Below are 14,756 nucleotides of genomic sequence, written 5' to 3'. Positions count from 1 at the left end.
TCAACACACATTTTCCAAAATCCGTTGTTGATTGCGCAGATTGACTGGGCAGTGTGTGAAATCTCCATGTGTTTTCAATGTGTGCATATTCTTCATGGCTTCTGATAAATGTTGAATAATCACTAGTGTTTATGCATATTCACCAATCAACCATTACTAGCCCCAGCATATGACATTTTAAAAATGGTCACATTTAAAAGAATTCTTAGAGCAAAAGCCTTGGTCAGTGCTGAATGTGTTGGAGGAGACATTGTGGAATCTCTAACATAGTGATATCAAGGGCACAACTCAAACTGACTTCAGTGGTAGTTAAGATTTTACTCTAAGGGCCAAAGGCCACAAAGCTTTTCTTTCACAAGCAACACTGCAAGTAAAACCTCATTGCTTTGAAATAATTCTGTGCCGGCAAATTTGGCTTCTGCAGATAAAGCTTTGCCACTGCTGTCCGCCACACTTTCAGTTTTTGTTGAGATGAGCTTAAGGAGCCGTTAGGCTAGCAAAGCGCTATAATGTTTCTCCTACTTCTGGCACTAGTCAAATTAATTAATTTTCTAGCACAGTTAGGCCCTGTCTATATTGATAGGGGTGGCATGTTAGCACCTTGAGGGCAAGAAAAGCAGGACAATAAAGCAGTCGTAGTCCCACCCCCTCCCTACCCTTTTTGTCAGCCAAAACTCGAGCTACCATGATCCAAAGAAGGCAGTGTGTGAGCCTTTTTCTGCACATGAATTGCCAGTGGGGGTGGGAGTAAGAGTGGGCTGGAATGCTGCATTCTGCATGTGGCAATCACAGGTAGTGCTCATTTCCTAAGATGCAATAGACACCAGCACTCCTAACATCGTGAATCGCCTGTTAGACAGTGAGGAAGAGAGGGTGAGAAATGATACACATTTTGAACCTCATAGAACTAGTAAGGAACCTGTATTTCCATCCTGGAGAGTGAGGAAGGGATACAGCAGCAAGTGTGCAGCTTTAAGAAGCATTTGAGGTTCCTTCATACAGGGTCATAATGTGGTATGTTCATGGGTGCATGCAAGCACATTTGTGTGCTTGCATGTATCAAATGAGATGCAAAATAAAGGGAAAAAAGAAAAAGAAAGTTCTCCGTTGTCCAGTAAATATCAAAGCACTTGCTTATAGTTAAGTCTAATTTATTCCACAATATTTAGCCTGCATAGTTCAGCTAGCGGGTTGCATAATTATGTAGGTTTTAAAAAAATAAACAAATTAAAAAGCATTTTCTTTCCCCTTTTCAAAATTTGCAAAGAAGAATTAGAATTTTAATCTAATTAGACTACATAAAAATGTATTCCATAAAATAAAAAGGCTTTAAAATTTACATTATTCACAGAATGTTTTTTAAAAGAAATAATTAAGTAGATAGAAAAGTATTAATGGGGAATGTTCACAAAGAGTGCTCTGAAATTTAAGAAGTGCTTGCTCTTGAATGTTGCTGTGCGAGTATTTACTAATTATTTTGGAAGGCAAAGGAAGATTGAAAATAAGGTGACTGAGCTGATATAAATGTAAATCAAATTGGGAACCCTCTATTGTCTTCCCTAGATTTGTATTTGGCATTTTAGTTGTATGTGTATTATCCAAGGTTGCCAGAAATTAAAGCCCCCGAGTGAAGTTGAATAGCTAAAAGATTTTCACTGAAGGGTAAATTCCATCAGATATTTTCCTCTTCAAGCAGACGCATTTGGTGGAATTTTTCCTTCAGCAAAGCTCAACACATAGATAAGTCCTCTTAGGGACTAACTGCATCATCCTTAGCATTTCCCTTTATTTACTCATGTGAGCAGCTCCAAAGATATGGCTAACAGTACATATCAACTCAAAAATAAGTGCCTGGCTGCAGGATTGCATCTTTAAAATACAGTTTTGTGGGTTCTCACATAAGGGAAATCTGGACTGGGAAGTAGCCCAGGTCAGAGGGAAAGAAGTTGGTCAGTGTAGTACAGCTTGCAATAGCGAGTGTTCAGATCCTTCCCTAGCTTGTCACGGGCAAATACTAACCTACCTCACAACATCCTTGTGGGGTTAAGGCTGCAGTCCTATGCATACTTACATGGGAGTAAATCCCACTGAATTCAATGGGGCATATTTCTGATTAGACATGTATGCGATTGTGCTGCAAATGAAATAAGACATACCCATGGTTGTTACAGAAGTAATTATCAATAACATCCATAAAGCCACACCTAGTACTAACAGCCCACACCTTTACTAGTTAATCCCATGTTTCTCACTGTCTCATTGTCATGGACAACAGCATTGACAATTTCATGCTAGCAAAAACCGTATTTATATTAATTTTGTTTAAAAGGTATTTGGAAAAAATCCAATTCCACTCCAACTGAATGCATCCATCCATCCATCTCCCATAGATATTATTAGCTGGCTTTGGAAACCAGAGATACATGTCTCTATGCTCTTCAGTCTAATTTATTTATGCATGATTGTTAATGGATGGAGGAAAATAAAAGTTTAGATGTGGTGGATGGTTTTATGGTAAGCATATTGAAAAGAGTGGGAGGTATATAAATTAACAAGCGACTGTTTCTCATCCCTTTCCAGTAGCATTCTTACATATGCATACCCTGTTTCCAACTTTTGAGGGCTTCCTCTCTCCTTCATTTGCTACAGTCAGTCATAGGCTTTTGATTTTTAGTTATTCAAAGCAGAGGGAGGTGAAAAAGTACAAGGATAAAGAAAATATGAAATTGGTACATTAATCAAGGGTGACTGTAGTTCCAGTACAACAACAACAAAAAGAAGATAATTTGTTTTAATTAAATTGGTATGTCTTCAGAGTTTTAAATTGCTACCACATTTGACATGTTCTTAAAGGCCAAACGGCCTTGGCAACAATAGCGTTTTTTAGGTAGCAATAAGACAAAGTTTGAAGGGTTTGGGGTTTTTTAGAATAAAAAAGTAATGCATTTGTTTGCTATCCATTGTTAGCCCTGCTCAAGTTTTCTGCAGGTCATTATAAATACCACGTCCCCACCTGTTGAGAAAATATGAATATGATATAATAACACTTCTTAAGAACCTGATAGTGTGAGAAGTGTGTCAGTTGCCTTTGGATTAGGGAGAAAGAATGCGTCCGTTTGTAAGAATTACAAAGGCTTGGTGTCGAATCTTCTAAAGCAGCCTTCTCTAACCTAGCACCTCCCAGATGTTTTAGACTACAGCTCCTTTGCGGACATTCCCCTCTCCCTTTCAGTTTTTGGAGCAAACACCATGGTTAGTTATAGTAGCAAAATGGGAGGGACAAATGCCTTCATGAAACTGTAGGGTGCTCCCAAACTCTAAACCATGGTTTAGAGATTAGGTAGCATTACACCTATGCCAAGTTGAAAGGGAGCCAAGTCAAAACCTTGCAGATGCCCAGAAAAAAATGTCTACGACCTTATGAAAGGATGCCTAGCTCTTGACTTCAGTAGGAATGGTCCTATAGCATTCTCTCATTACAGCATTGAAACACAGTATTAATTGTATTGAGACGCAAATACTAACTAAATTTCCCTCACTGGATTATTACAAACATGTAATTTCAAAACTAACAGGAGATTTTTGCTGGTGATACTTGCCAAATCTTTGTACAAAATGAACATTTTATCAGTGAGGGAGAGCTACCTCCCTTCTCTCCATTAGCCATAACTTTATTTTGACCCTTGTCTCACTGAAGTCAGCTTAACAGAGTTACGTTTTACAGCAAGTCTATCACTTAGATCACAAGCCAGATTCTGATACCTTCACTTATACTGAATATCTGCAGCCTACAAATTACCAATCTCTTTAATGTGCTATCAGTATGAGGGGGAAGGCAAGAAGCCCCTGTGAACATCGTATTTCCTTAAGCAGAAGCAATCTACATTTCTAGCATATCTCATTATTTATTTTTTTGATTCAGTGGTTTTTTTTTTTGTTTATTTGCAACAATTTAGTTTTGTATTTAAACTCTTTGAAGGCGAAACTTTGATGATAAAGATATATATGTTGTGTGCGCATGTGCATAAATATACACACAGGTGTACATTTGCCCCGATCCATCGAAAGCTATCTGTGTGAGAGAACGGGTTTCTCTTGCGGAGGTTTCCCCTCTCAATCTACACCTGCATGTGCTGTAGAGAATGGCAGCAGCCATGCCCAGCCCAGATTTCTCAGTCAGTGTATACAGGCTGAGTCAAACTACTGCCTTTCTCTTCCCCTCCCGTAAACAGGTGATCACGTGATCATGTGCTTGGTGGCAAAGGGGAACCCTCACAACTAACAGGAGGCATGGAGCCAAATATGCAGTTCTGCACACGGGGACCTCTGAATCGAGGAAATTATTATATTGGTTTATGCCTGTGTGTATATACAGAGAAGCACATGCACACATCATTCAAGATATATATATCATTCCACGATATATATATATTGAAAACCAAGATGTTATTACATTTTGTTGGGGATTTAAAAAAATGTTTTGTTGCTGTTATTATTGGGTTACATTCCCCCGCCCCTGGCATACTACATGCAGTGCTTTAACCAATGTCCATTTGGCTAATGTAATTAAAGTTGTTAATTTATATGAGTACATTTCAACTATGTCATTGTTTTCTTAATATTTATTGTGTAGAAGGACTGGTAATTTTTTTATTATTTACAGTATGTTTTAAGAAGTAACAGTTTGATATGTTCTCCTTCTTGTTTGTGTTAGAAGTTATTTATTTTCATAGCATTCCGTCTGATATTTTATACCTGGAAGGCATGCAATCTATACTTTGTACAGTTAGCAAGACATTTTCATCAACTCCCAGTAGTTTCTTAAATAAATAAAAGACATGTTTGGAAAAAAGAGGTTTTTAAAACTTTATTTATTTTTAGTTTTTTGTATTGGTTTGGCAGGAGTAACTCCATGCACGTATTGTCAGACCGATAAAGTCATGTTGTATTGTATGAGAAAAAAGACCAAATTTCTATCTGGTTCAAAAAAGCTGTCCTTCCAAGCAAAGCTACACCAGAGATGGGTTTTCTCCATGATAATACATTTTGCATTTTGAGTAAATTTGATATGTTCAATATGTTTGGACCAGCAAAGATTGAACTTTGTTCTTGTTCTTTTCATTTTTTAAAAAAAAAACATTGCTCTTTCCTAAGCATCAACATCAAAAACCCACAAGTGGATTTAATAAAGGGAGTTCCACCTAGCATTGTGTAATGGTCCCTTCATGTATATCTCTGCCACAGAGACTGGGGAGAGTATGAACTAGAACATCTAAGAAACGGATCAGAACATGAGCCTTCTCCTTTACAATTATCCACCAACCCATAAGTACATTTGGGCAGGATTCACACAGCCATCCCTGCCCCACACCTCATTGCATGGTTATTGGTTGGTTGGTTTTCTGTTCAATCCTAGGGACCCAAGGACCCATCACACATTTACATTGTGTATAAATAATAAGTACCGGTATGTAAACATGCTGTTTTTAGTTTTGCTAAGCTCTTGTCCAAACCAGCCATGGATTTTAATCTTATTTTGACACTAGCAATAGAATAGTGTCTTCCTGAGGTCAGAAGGCTGGCCGATGGCACAAAGGGCAGGCTGCCCGCCCAGCAGTTGGCTGCCACTTTCCACAATCCCAGCAGCGGTTGCCTGAGGCAGTGACCACACTCTGCCTAATGGTGCAGCCAACCTAAGGGTTGGCAAAACAAATCCCCAGTGGGGGCAAAGGCCCTGGGGTGGGGGCACAAAGTCAAACCCAGACTGCTCCGACTGAGGAAAGAGAGTTAGTTGTGTGGTGCAAGAGGCGCAAGAGGCAGATTGCTTGGATGACAATCACCTCAGAAGAAATTAAGATTGGGGGGTGGGGGGGATGGGATGGGATGGGATGGCTGGTGCCACTGTTGCTGCCTTCTTCACACCCCTACAGGCAGGGACTTTTCCCAGATTCTCTGTGTATTCATGGCCCTCCAAGGCCCCACCCCTGCGGGACCCAGCTAGGCCCTCCCTGCCTCTCTCCCTCCCTGCTTACCACTCCCATGAGGGACTTGCTTGGCTGGTGGCTACTGTGGCAAAGTGATGGGGGGCATGGATACAAGGGCAGAAGGGACGCCAGGTCTGCCTCTGGGTATGCCCTGGTGCTGGACGTAGACCTGGGGTGTCTATTCAGCTTCCTTTATTGCTCCCTAGAAAATTACAGAGGTGTAAGTGTTAGACATCCATCATTCTTATTAAAAAAGAAAGAAGAGGGGAAAGTCTAATGCTCAAAATATTTGTCTAACTCCTTTGCACAATGCAGATATTGTAACTAGATTAAGCCTTGGCTGCTTAAGGAGGAGAAAACAATAGTTGGGTGACGAGAGAAGGGCTTCAGAGGGGTAATAACAATTTAGAATGGCTAATAATAATACTAATAATAATTTAGTATTTATTATTTATACCCCACCACTCTGGATGGCTCCCAATCAAATATTAAAAACACAATACAGTATATCACATATTCCTCCCACCCAGCAATATAGGGTAGTCTTAACTATTATAAAGAAATGCAGAGTAAGAGAACACAGTGTTTAAATTTAGATCCACTAAGAATTCCCATCACAGCCTTCTCAAGAATGTTTTAAAATAAAACAAGATTCCAGAGTTCTTAAAGGAAACAAATACTGAAAAAATGAAGTATTTTTAATGCCAATTAATATTACAATGTTTCTAGAAAGAAATGGAAGACAATTGATTGTTTGATGATAAGAACATCTGTTCATTATTAGAATGTAGCCCAATCGCTATTGCCATTCTGCCTCTTCCTGAAGAGACTATTAGTCTTGATTAATTGATGTTAAAATGTAGCCTGAAGTTAGTCATACAAATCCTTCAGCTTCTGAGAGTGTGTCCCAGGGGTTACAGGATATATCTAATCTCCTCCAATACCAGGGAAGACAGGGCTCTGAAATTAAGAGCCCTGATGTTGTGTCCTCACTCCTTGCCGCTATGGAAACATCTAATGACTTCGCCCAACTGCAAAGAACTCCAATGCTGGTAGGGCTACAGGGCTGATCTAAAACTATTCAATTCGCCTCCCATGGTTCACAAACAGGAAATAACCTGTTAAAAAGGGGGGGGGGGCATTAGAAGAATGAAGGCCTGCAAGAGCACTCCGCTGAACTCACTCCTATCCCAGCGCAAGAGCAGGAGGGCTTTGGCTGGGCAACTAAACTGCCCTCTCCCAACAGCCTTAGCATTTTATTTTTTATAGAGTGGAGGCTTGCCCTCTAGGGATACTGGGGCACAGTTCTTCCAAGCAGAATGTCAAGCAATTAAAAACATAAACCCTACCAAATCTCAAAGCCACTCACTCTACCCTGCCCTCCCCCATGTTTTATACCTCTATTTGAACTCAGAGAAGCACTGCAGCATGTCTGTCAATCTACTGCTCATGTCTCTGCAGCACTCAGCCAAAAGCAGAGCTACGGCAAACAGTTGCCTCCCATGTGTCTCAAAGCAGAAAAAGTATGTGCTTGTTCAGACTGCCTGAAATTCAGCCTTATGTGGAAGGTTTCAGTTCCATCTCTTGCTATTTGGATTAACCAACAGCCACAGTATAAGCCTAGTTGGGCTGCCTGAAGAGTGGTCTGGAGATGCTCAGAAATGTTTCCTAAGACCATGCCCACACTCCAGAGCACATTCTTTGCAGCTAGTCAGGTGAAGGGTGTGGTTGCTAGTTTAACAAGCTTGCCTTTTGTTTCATTTATATTTGTTAAACACAGCAGTGGCGGAGAGATAGTGTGATTATCTTTCTATACTATCTATTTTTTGCTTAATCATTTGCAGTTATTTTTGTGAATGGGGAGGATTGGGAGAAGACATGGTGCTTGGCTTCTATGTGTGTTGAAACTTTCACCACATGTGTTATTGGAAAGATGGGTTTCTCTCACAGAACTGTAATCTCCAGGGTGGTTCAACAATCAACCCCTCCTTGCAGGGAACTCTAGAAATTGTTTTGCTCTGTGGAAAATAGGGATCTCCAAACAACCCTCAACACACACACACACACACACACAAAACACGTCCCAGGATTCTTTGGGGAAAGTTGTTCAAGTTGGTATGATACTGCTTTAAACGTACAGTGCAGATTGGGGCCTCAATTTCAACTTTGATTCAGTACCAAAAGAAAACTCCTCACATGTTGATATTATACCAAGGACACTGAGCCATCTAGTAGGCAAAAGTAGAGTTTGAATTTTCATCTCTGACTTCAGTGCAACGCAAGTAAGAAAGAGAGAATATTCAGAGATTGCATCATTTATACAGCAAATGCAGACAGAGTTTGAAAAGCCATCTGAACAGGATCTAAATGAGTGTCCATTAAATGGATGGTCAAGAAAGAACACTCTGTCAACATGAGATAGTGAAAGGGTCAACTAATTTTCTCTTTCTAGACTAACCTTGGCAATAACATAATAGACTTTATTTTGCTTTTGAGTAAAGATAAAAGGAGAACTGCTAAATGGAAAACTGACCACAGCTCTTCCCAACCCCAGGGCTGTCTTCCATTTTGCATGGTATTTTGGTTTATGAAACTTGGAGCATCCTAAAAAGTATGTAGATTTGGGGACACACAGCTGTCTGCTTTGATCTGTACATGGTCTATGGCCATTCAAAACACAGAGAAAGGGAGAGAGAGAGAGAGAGAGAGAGAGAGAGAGAGAGAGAGAGAAAGAAAGAAAGAAAGAAAGAAAGAAAGAAAGAAAGAAAGATGGATGTTTCCTGCTTCATCTGCAGGAAGAAACATACATACCCAAGCACAGTTCTGGCCATTCTTTCTTCCCTTTCTTCTTCCTCTCTGGTGTCTGCACTGTGTAGAAAACGGAGGACCGGAATACATTTGTCTTTGCATTTGCAGTGCACACTTTAAAAAAAAGTAGCAGCTGCTGTGTGTGGAAAGGGTGCTGGTAATAATTGAGACTGCAGCAGTCAAAGAGGGAAGTTTAAACATACCTCCCCTGCTATGGCCCTGATAAAGATTCTTTCTCTGAAGCTGTCATTTGTATGGCGAGGAGTTCTCAGTACAAATAGCAACTGCAAAAGTGTGAATTCATTAAGCCCATCCTAGCAGAGAAAATATGCCCCTTCTCTACCTGCTGCAATCCTGATGCTTATCAGACCCCACAGCAGCCACTATTTGCTTTTTAAAGAATGCATGTTAAATGCAAAGGCTCATTTACTATCAAATCTATTTGGAGCTTTAGGTTGTAAAATCTTGTCTTCTTGTTTTATGTTACTTTGTAAAATGCCATGTACATTGATGGCATAATTAACTATTGCTATGCTAATCTTATTCTGAATTTTATTCTGTCCAGTCCAGTTTGTCCAGTCTAGATTAGCGGGCTATTTTTGAATAAGGCAACTAAATTATTTCTTTATTTCAAAAAATATATAAACCACTTGATTGTAAAAAAAGATAAAACAATAAAATTGAGAAAAATTCACAACCATCCTTTAAAACATACAAAAGTTAACAAATTAAAATTACATTGAAACAATACCTGTTTCAAACCAGAACTGGCATTTGGAAGATTGCATAAATTATAGGAAAAGTTTATTTTTATTGCATTGTTATATATCTAGCTGGGGATGGAGGAGAAATATAAGCGAACTAACCTAATTTGTACTTTCTGAAATAATTCACAGACCAAAACACATCTATCCTTCAATATTCACTCTTCTCTGAATTTTGCAGTTCTCTAGCCAAAGAATAGGTTCAATAAAAGCATGAAAAAGTTTAAAGCATGCATAAATATGCATATACAGTGGTACCCCGCAAGACGAACGCCTCGCGAGACGAAAAACTCACAAAACGAAAGGTTTTTTCGTTTTCGAGTTGCCTCGCAAGACGAATTTCCCTATGGGCTTGCTTCGCAAAACGAAGCTTGCCCCGGGGACAGCGGGTCTTCTCTTTTGAAGCAAGGGGCGGCGGGGAGAAGCGATCTTCTCCCCGCAGCCCCAGGTCCGGGGACAGCGGGAAGCGCTTCCCGCTGCCCCCGGACCTCTTTTGAAGCAAGGGGCTGCGGGGAGATCACTTCTCCCCACCGCCCCTTGCTTCAAAAGAGGTCCGGGGACAGCGATCTCCCCGCAGCCCCTTGCTTCAAAAGAGGTCCGGGGGCAGCGGGAAGCGCTTCGCGCTGTCCCCGGACCTCTTTTGAAGCAAGGGGCGGTGGGGAGATCGCTTCTCCCGGTGCTCCGAAGCGGGGCGGGGGGGCGGGAACATCTGCCCCAGCCGCCCCACTTCGGAACGCTGTTCCGAAGCGGGGCGGGGGGCGGGAACACCTGCCCCAGCCGCCCCACTTCGGAACGCTGTTCCGAAGCGGGGCGGGGGGGCGGGAACACCTGCCCCAGCCGCCCCGCTTCGGAACGCTGCTCCGAAGCGGGGCGGGGGGCAGGAACACCTTCTGAAGGCGGGCGGGGGGCGAAAGTCTTTGTCCCCCCTGCCCGCCTTCCCAGGGGCTTTTAAATCGCCCCGGACAGCGGAGAAGTCCTCCGCTGTCCCGGGGCGATTTTAAAATGCCGCCCGCCAGCATTTTAAGATCGCCCGGACAGCGGAGAAGTCCTCCGCTGTCCCGGGGTTTTTTAAAATGCTGGGGGTGGGAAGAAAAGCCCTTGTCCCCCCCCCCCCAGCCTTCAGAAGAGGTCCGGGGACAGACTGTCCCCGGACCTGGTCTGAAGGCGGTTTCCCTAGGAACGCATTAATTGATTTTCAATGCATTCCTATGGGAAACCGTGCATCGCAAGACGAAAAACTCGCAAGACGAAGAGACTTGCGGAACGAATTAATTTCGTCTTGCGAGGCACCACTGTATAGTGAAAATAATATACAAAATGCATTATATTTTGGGAAATGGCTTTGCAAAAATGTTGCTATTAGGCAAAATTACATACAAAAATGTGCATTGTAGGAGAAAGTACAGTACTGATGAATTTCCATGAGGACTTTTTAAAAAATGCAAACAGATGTGGAAATGTGTAGAACTGAATTTAATACTGGAAAAATGAGCAGCTGAGATAAACAAAAATTTGGCCCTCCCTATATTCTGCCCTCGCAGTGCAATGTGCACAGTGAGAGATGAAATGGTGCTCTGTCTGGTTTCAAAGGGTTTCCCACCACCCACCGTGCCAGCCACCAGGAAGTGATATGAACATTCCTCAGGAAGCAGGGATACTTTTGTGCAGACAGAGGACACACAGTTGTGTCTAGATTTCTGTGACGTCATAAGAACCCAGTGGATGATTTGGGAAGGCATGTGATCTGGAAGTTAATAACCAGCCCGTGTCACCTCAGGCTTTGACTCATTCCCAGTTCTTCTAACCGCCCCCACCGGCCAATTTTTGGGTGGTTATATAATTGAGACATATCTCATGATTACTGTAATTGCTCCAAAAAGTCACCCATCCACACCACGCTGGAAGGGTGAAGATTGAAAACAGGATACGGACATTCAATGCTCTGTGAAAGTCGAAAAACCGAACTGGATAATCCTAGTAGTCTTTTGTAGTCTTGGCACCCACAAATCTCTGTTATTAAAACAGTATTACTGCTAAGGAAGCAAAATAAGACGGCGTTAGAGGAGGTGAGAAATGCAAGCTGCTCCTGCCTCAGTTCCCAGAGCCTATTAGCTTTAAAGTATTTGCTGGAAATCATGAAGACTGTGTGGTGTTTCTACCCATCAGCATTTCCTCTCCGTTGGGTTTTTGGCAGCACAACTAACATTTTGTTTTAATTCAACTCCAAAACATGTTCAGGTTTAAAAGTTCCCTGGAATAATAAAAGTCGCACTGGACTTTGCTGGGCATGATCTCGCTAAAGTGAAGCCCTTGTGCCAAGTTCAGTGGGAAAGCTTTTCATGACATGCTTTGCTTCACACCACACCTACCACATGGCGATGTCCGTATTTCACTAGTTTGAAAGCATCTTGTTCTAACCAAGCAGCAGTGGAAAATATTGATTTAAAGCTTTTAAAATACTCATGGATATATATATTCTAGAGCCAGTTTTCATTTAGAAGGGCAGAGCTCTTGATGTTAGTCATCTCACCTAATTCCAACACCAATCAGGCACACTAGGGAAGAACAGCGATTTTTTTTTTTTGTACCTGTTCAGTGGAAAGAATGTCATGCATTCAAACTCTGCCTTTTGCAAAGCCACCTGACTCTGTGTATGTTGACAGATGCTGAACGGATTCCCAGAACTAATCTAACATGAAACTACTAACATACTTTTGTCCAAATGAACATTTTACAACCTGCAATTGTTACAAGATGTACGGACAGCCATTTGCTTAGCTAGCTTAACAAAAACGTTTATTCCAAATCGTAGGCCCACAGCAGGCATTCAATATTTGTGTTAGCTTAGCAAGCAAAGTGTTTCTGTCTCTCTCTCTCTCTCTCTCTCTCTCTCTCTGTGTCTGTGTGTGTGTGTGTGTGTGTGTGAGAGAGAGAGAGAGAGAGAGAGAACATGTTATCTCTGTTCCCTTGTCAGTGTTTCGATCCCCCTTCATGAGGGTGACTTGTCTGAAGCAGAGAGCCACCTGTACTCAGGGAGGCCCCTATACATCGCAGAACCCTGTTTTTCCAGAGCTTTAAAACATGTGGGGAGTGTCTATGAGTCTATGTGACTCCTTGCTTCAGAAGATTGCCCGCTAATGCATTTGGATTTTATTGAAACAAAAGGAAAAAAGGTAACATGGCAGGGAGGGGGTGGAATTTGTATGCTTTCCCCCTGAGCCTGAGGGAGGCTATATTTATTTTATTTAGTTAGCTTTACATTTATATCCCACCTTTTGTCCAATGAGCTCAAGGCAGGCATACATGGTTCTCATCCTCTCCATTTCATCTTCACAACAACCTTGTGAGGGAGGTTCATGGCTGAGTGGGAACTGAACTTGGGTCACCCAGGTCTTAGCCCAACCCCTTAATTACTGCACAAGCATTTACTTTACAGAAGATAGCCATATACCTATAAATACAAGATGTTAGGGAGAAACAGGAAAACGCCATCTTCATGTGCAGTTTCTCAGTTTTCTGAGTCACCCAGCTGCACTGGAGTGACCTTTCTCTGATCCAGCAGCACTTGTGCTCTTAAAGTTCCAAGCTGAATATATTTCTGTCATATCATATTAGATTTTTAAATAAATAAAAAAGCCATTTTCTTCTTCCTGTGGTTCTCCAAAAGCCTGAATCCAAGTATATTATGGAGATTATGTCAGGCCTTCTTATTTGGACAAGCATTTGGGCAATGGTGCTTTAGCACTGTACTTTAGTATTTGGATTTTATTAAGTTGTTGTCTACCCTGGATTGCTGTGTTACGACTGAAAACCCCTCTCTAATCTGAGCATTGTTAAAGAATGGGGAGGGAATTGCTTGGGTGTGGCGTGTTCCATTTTCAGACTTCCATTCTTCGCTGCCTCTGCAAAAGTCCATGCCCCCCCCCCCGGCTGCTTACTATTCCCACAGCCCCAATATCCTATCCCATAACTTCCTCTGTGTATGAGCGTTAGAAGGAAACAAATTAAAAATTAGATTTTGCTTCAAACACCAGCTTTCTATGCATTGTGGGAGCAAGTGAATGAGGCCAAGGCATCTTGATTTATATTTACTTCCACGACACACAGAAAGTATCAAGGGTTTGTCCTCTGTTTGTCATCACTCAAACCATGGGAAGCAATTCAGGCATTCTGGTGTCTACAAGAAGCAATGACAAAAGCTTGGGGTCAACAAAATGAAAAACTGGGTCCTCAGCAGGTAATTTGTTTTCTTTCCAGATTACACAGTGTTGCTGTTCTGTTCCCTGCTACAATCCAATAGCACCTTTCATTGTTTTCTGCCCAGTAGTTGCATCTGCAGAGAATTTGATGTGGTGGATGTTTGCCGTCAAGCCACAAGGAGACTTTAATTTGCTGCTTCTGTCATTTCAGCATCAGCAGCTGTGGCACTGAGTCTATTTTGAATGCCCGCAACTATCACCACCAATTACTTGTGTGATTAGATCAGCCTTAGAGTAGATACCCTGGGAGTACTTCACTGTCAGTTGAAATGTTTCACAGATTCCTGAATTTCATGAATACTTGCTTGCTAGCCCCTTCAATCCCACCTTCTTAATTGTAGTAGCTCTGAACCAGTAGACATAAATCATTTTCTACAGATGCTGTACCTTTTCCACCCCCAGCAGCTGTCGTAGTGCATTAGGCAATATCCCACACTACAGAAAGGAAAGGGAGAGCTTGGGTGTGACAAACCTCCTCAAACAGATTTATTATGTTGCTTGGCCAATGGGCCAATTCATCTTTCAACAAAATGTCCTGCTAACCCAAACGAACAGCCCTTGAGCAAAATGTGAAGAAAGTAGTCATAATATACACACCAGGAAACTCTGATGTTGTATATTCAGCTGGGCTAACCTGCTTTCTTAGAAGCAGGGCATTGTTAAGAGTCCATCTTTAGAAAAACAGCATGTAACAGTGGGGGGGGGGGGACACGTCAACAAAACCATCCGATGTTTCAAAACATGGAATCAGGATCTACCACTTTTGAGCTCTAAAACATTGTGGCCCTGCCAATGTTTTGGACCACACCTCCCATCATCCCTGGCAATTGAGTATGCTCAAGTTGGAGTCCAACAGCATCTGATATCATGGACACATGATATCATGGATGCTGAGGAGTGGTGGAAGGCACCAGTTGGGGAACCCTCAAAAGAAAAAAGGC

The sequence above is a fragment of the Podarcis pityusensis genome, assembly GCF_964106645.2.
Source record: "Podarcis pityusensis genome assembly, chromosome: 12".
NCBI classification, from domain to species: Eukaryota; Metazoa; Chordata; class Lepidosauria; order Squamata; family Lacertidae; genus Podarcis; species Podarcis pityusensis.
The sequence above is the reverse complement of the archived record's forward strand: the minus strand, read 5'-3'. Positions refer to the sequence as shown.